The following is a 5,981-nucleotide window of genomic DNA, read 5'->3' on the forward strand; positions in this document are numbered from 1 at the left end:
TACAAATGCCAATGCGTTTTACTCTGGGCAGGGTGGGGGAGTCTGGAAAATGCAACGGAAAAGGGGGTATCCCTGGGACAGCCATTGAAAGGAGCTGGCTTAATAGCCGCGGGCCTTGTCGCTTTCCTGTCACGGGCTAGTTGCCCCACTCTCCCCTTTTTTTTTTGCTGTCGATTTTCCCTTTTTCTTTTTCCCCCCTCTGTGTGTGCCTCTTCTGTCTTTTTTCCGCTTTTCTTTTTCTCCTCACTTTTGTTTTTTTTTATTTTTTTTTTGTCGTGGATGCTGCGAGTTCGCGACGCGTGAAAAGCGGCTGGAGGCGTATTTTGTAAATTGAAAAGCACGAGGGCAGGCCAGCGTCCAATGAGTGCCCCTAACGAAGTGAGGGGGATACCCTCAACCAGTCTGGGACTCTGGGCAATATGCGGAATATGCTAACTATGGCCGGCCCACATGTTGTATACGTAATATTGCGTATACATAAGATTGAAATTGAGATTTAAATGTTGTTGAAATCTTGGAGAATTAAAAAAGTACAACAAAAACCTGAGGCAATTAGGTACAGTAATTGCTATAATTATTGAATGAAAATTATGAATCAAATTTTATTCAATTATTCATTAAATATTGCCTGTAAACGTTTTTTGTTTCTTTTAAAAATGCAAATAAACATAAATCTTTTTAATGGCTTTACAATAGGCTTTTATTTGTGGTTTTTTCAACTAAAAAAGTAATTCTTTAATAATTTTATGGTTACAAGGAAATAAATTTACAAATCACAATTGAAATAAACTTGAAATAATTAACTTTTTAAATTAAATAATATCAAGAATGCTTATTATTATTTCTTACTATTATTTTAACTGAAGAAAAAGCTGTATAATAAAATAAATAAATATTAAAATTAAAACTACTAAAAATGTAATGTAATTTCTACAACATTACGACTATTTCAAAATTCATGAATTAATTAAACATCCCTTATTTTATATATTATTAAAGTTTAAAGCTTTTTTAACTTTAAAAGCAATTCTTTAATAATTGTTTACTTTATTTTATTTATAAATAAAGTTAAGAGCCTTTAAAAGCCATCCTGCCCTGCATACCCCTTGGTTCTCTAGCCAGGAGCCCGGTTTCGTTTCAACGTAAGTGGATTGTTGGCCAAAATGGTAGCCCAATGTCCGTAATTCGCTCCGACGGAGGACATCGCATGGGTGGGTGTGTGGCTGTGTGTGTGTGAGAGTGCTCAACTTGAGCATTCCGGCGCTTTGGTTTTGGTCCTGGTGGGGTGCTCTGGTCACTGGTTCTGCCTGGAGATCCTTCTTCTCGGCAGCTTGCTTTCTGAATTTTTGCTTTTCTCTTTTTTTCTCTGTTTTTGGTCTTTTTTGCTTTTTCTTTTTGCGTGCCGCATGCAAAGGGCAGTCTGAGCTGTGGAAACCGAACTGAAAATAGCTGAACAGCAGGGGGGCGTGGCCCTGGCGGCGGGGAAACTTTTCCAACATTCAAGAAAACACCGAAAATTCTTCACGAATTCAACAGCAGTTATTTTTAGACCACAAATACATTTATTTTTCTTTAAATTGCGGCCAAGTCTGAGTCCTTTTCTAATCTGTTAAATACGCTTGTAGAATTTAAGGTGATAATGCACTGTTCCTATGTGGCACTCGCTGAATTTATTACACACACTGCAGGCCCTTTTATTTCATTTCAGTCAATGGCCTTTTGGCCTTTTACGGCCAACTCGAGGAGCAAATTAAGTGCAGCCGGCGCCGAAGTGTATCCTTCTCGGAAAGCACACACACACACATGACTACCATTAGGCTGGAAATTAAATTTTTTATTGAGGCAAAAAAAAAAGGGAAGCGACGGCCGTAAAAGGGAAAAACGGAGGCTGCAAAATTTCAAATTTATATCAATTGCGGTTGCCCATTGACGCCTCAAAAGGTTTTCACGTCTCTCAGTCAGAGTTAATTGAATTCCACCACACACAGCGACATCGACTACACCTGGCTGCAGCTACATCCGCAAGTACCTGTGCCATTAATTATGCAGATGCCACATGAGCCGCCGGCAAGCTCGGTTCGGGCATCGAACTTAATCAATTTTGCAAAGGAAATCGCAGCCCACAAAAGTCAGGGAACTCTGCAGACAGGCAGTCATTAGGGAAAGGAGCAGCTTGAGGAGAATATCGATGTTATCGGAAGAATCTAGTATCAAACTATCAATATTTTCTACCTCAACTTTGGAGTGTACTGCAGGAATCCTATCCCACAGTCTAATTACTATTTCAGAAAGCATTTAAGATGTATGTTTTAGGTTAGGTTTTCTAAAATTAATATAAATGTTTTTTGTTTTTTATATTTTTTATTTATAATACTATTATATTTATATAATATTTATTGTTATGTAAAAAGCCCAATTTGGTAGATAAATCCAAGATAATCATGCATAATCAAGTTCTCTCTCGCGGCAGCTATCCATATCGATATCGATTGCAGCTTCCGTTAATCACCGCTGAACTGCTATTGGCAATCGGATGAAAAGGGGGGCAAGGAGGCGACAATTATCCTAATCCTGCCGTTTTCGAGAGAGCTCTGCTCCATGGGGAGACGGAGATCCATTCGGAGTGGCGTCCGCAGAGGAAATGTAAGTGCAAAGTGGATTCCTTGACGGCAGCCTCGGGGGCTGCGTCGCGTCATCGAGCTGCAGTCAAATGGTAGTAAACTTCAACTGTCCTGCAGCGCTGTTGTCCTTGTTGTCCTTGCTGCCTCTCGCTCTCGCTGTCGCTGTCGCCTCTCGCCTCTCGATGGCAATGGCAATGGCAACCGGATACGGAACCAATTTAACGACGCCATTTCCGCGCGCTCGGGCGACCAAACGTCAGCCATGCAACTGCAAAATCTCTGCGGCGACCATTGGCATCATGGCTGTGGCAGGACCGCCATCCTGTCTGGCTTTCCCCCCCTCGAAACGTGGAGCACAGAACACACAAGCCTGTGCTAGTGCCGTTATTGATGTTCAAATTAAATTCCACACGCAATAATAGTCTTTGCAAAACATTTTAATGGCATAAACGGGTTAGCAGAAATATCAAAATTGAGTTTGGAGCCTCTCAAAGAGCTGCATTCTTTTGTCTTTATGTATTTTATTTATATATAATAAATATATATAGTAGTATAAATTATATTTGTCTATAAATTGCATTAACGAATAACCAAAAGAGCATTTAATTGAGTTATGCTCAAAAGAATCATCCGAATGACAATGTCTGCCCGCCTTTGTTTTTCTTTCGTTTTGTCCAACTGTCATGCATTTGACACATGTACATTTATGGCAAAAATATGCGAAACTGAACTGAATAATTGAAAATGTGTCACAGAAAATAAAGCTCACTGGTAATTATTGTGTTTATTCTTAGGTATTGGTAATAAATGGGAAAATTGTGGAGATAACAAAGCTTTTCTGAAGATCTTCTCAGTGCTGTCAGCCTTTTATTCCTTTCTCAGCGTGATCTATATTTATATTTATTATATCCTAAACCTAAACCTATATATGTCCTATTGCATATATTTTTCTATTAAATACTTCCCCTGCGGTCCGTATATCCTAGATTTCCCAATGTGATTGAGCTCTTGAGCTATAAAAAGGCCAACTTTACGCATTTGCGGCTTGTTCTGAATTAAATTCGAGACCCTTCGGGATCTGTTAAGGAATCGCTTTCGGTTTCCGTTAGTGTGCGAGACGGTTTTTCGGTTTCTCGTCCAATATCAACCGCCGCCTCGACTTGGCCGCAATCGTTTAAGCCGCTGTCTTGGCCAGCCGCAAGCAAACCGAGAGCCTTCCCCGCAAATTGCCGCCAAAGAACATTGCCAGTAACTGCCACATGCCACACTATACATATATATATATATATATCAATAGGGGCACACTTGAACAAAAAACTAAGTTTTTAATGTATTAAAAAATAAATCAGCTAAAAGTTTTAACTCCCTACTTAAGCCTGAATTTATATTGAATTTTATAGCCACAAAGTTAAGCCAAGTGACTTGGAGTTCAGTTTAATTTATTTTTATTTAAATAAGTTCGAGGCTCCTTCGCTCACTGTGTGTGGGAGGGACGGGACCAAGGACCTTGGCAATTGAATTCGGCATCAATTCAGCAGGCTGCCCGGCGATGACAACCCGAACAAAGAGCCCGGAGGAAAAGTGGAAGACCAGAAATGAAATGAATTATGTTAAGCATGCAAATTTGAATAAAAACAAACAAAAAGTGACAGGGGAAAAAAAGAAAAACTGAACTGCAAACTGGGTAAAATACAAAAATAAAATAAAAACGAGGCGAATAAAAACTGCCCGGGACAAGGACACCACCGACATGGCGCAAAATCAACTGCCAATTGCAATTTGCCGGGCCGTGTAAATAAAATATATTTTAACAACATTTACCATATGGCCGGGCAGAGAAAAACGTGTGAAAATATGTTCGCCTTGTCGCCATGGAAATTAATTCCGCAGAGACTGCTTTAGCCAGGGAATAATAGACTAACTCTGGGAAGCCGAAATTTGTATACCCTTGCGGTTTTTCAAATAAAGACCGGTTATAACTAAGTCAAAAAAGCCTATAATTCAATTCAATAAATTAATTCTTCACTGACTAAATTAAAAAAACCTTCACAAAGACCTAAAACATTGTAACATTTTATTATGTCATATTTGAAAATATCATAACTAAGCCAAAAAAGCACCAAATTCAATTCGGTAAACTTATTTATGCTAGTTTTTAATATGCTAACAAATCTGCATACTAAATTTAATTTTTCAAGAAATCAAAATTTTGGACTTGTTTTTTGGCAACTTTAAAACATTTTTATACCCTTGCAGGGTATTATAATTTCAGTCAGAAGTTTGCAACGCAGTGAAGGAGACGTTTCCGACCCTATAAAGTATATATATTCTTGATCAGCATCAACAGCCGAGTCGATCTAGCCATGTCCGTCTGTCCGTCTGTCCGTCTGTCCGTCTGTCCGTCTGTCCGTCTGTCTGTCTGTCTGTTTCTACGCAAACTAGTCCCTCAGTTTTAAAGCTATCTGAATGAAACTTTGCATATAGTCTTCTATATACTCTCACTGCTATATATGTCGGAACGGGCCGGATCGGACGACTATATCATATAGCTGCCATACAAATGTACGATACATTTCTAGAAAAAAATTTATAACTTTGCTGTTTTTCAAAAATTTTGCTCCATTTTTTAGATATGGCCATTTTATATTATTTCTGAATTTTGGTAAAAAATTTATGCAAATCGGCCGACTACATCATATAGCTGCCATAGGAACGATCGAGAAATAAATAGGAAAAAAATTATAGCTTCGTTGTTTTTCATCGTATGTTTATCTACTCTGAGATATAAGCTTTTTTTATTATTCTAGAATTTTGGTATAAATTTCATAAAAATCCGACAACTATATCATACAGCTGCCATATAAACGATCTGTAAATGTAGAGAAAATGTAAAGCTGGGAATGTAAAACTGTAACTGTCAAACTGTAAACATAATAAGTATAGGTAAAATGTAATGAAACTCTGTTTTTGTAAGTGTTTTCAGCATTTAAATCTATAATATAAACATAAAAACCAATCTGCAAGGGTATACAAACTTCGGCGTGCCGAAGTTAGCTTCCTTTCTTGTTAAGACATAAAATTAAAAAAAAAATTGAAAATTTTATTTTTTTTCCGAATATGGCCAGATCGATTCGCCTGGTGATGCTGATCAAGAATATATATGATTTATAGGGTCGAAAATGACTCCTTCACTAAATAAATTGTAAAACCCTTCACAAAGACATAATAATTCATTTAACTTTTTATGTCATAATTTGTAGGCAATTTTAATTTTAAAAATATCATAACTAAGCCAAAAAAGCACCAAATTCAATTCGGTAAACTTATTTATGCTAGTTTTCAGTATGCTAACAAATCTGC

Source organism: Drosophila kikkawai, chromosome X (genome assembly GCF_030179895.1).
Source record: "Drosophila kikkawai strain 14028-0561.14 chromosome X, DkikHiC1v2, whole genome shotgun sequence".
NCBI lineage: Eukaryota > Metazoa > Arthropoda > Insecta > Diptera > Drosophilidae > Drosophila > Drosophila kikkawai.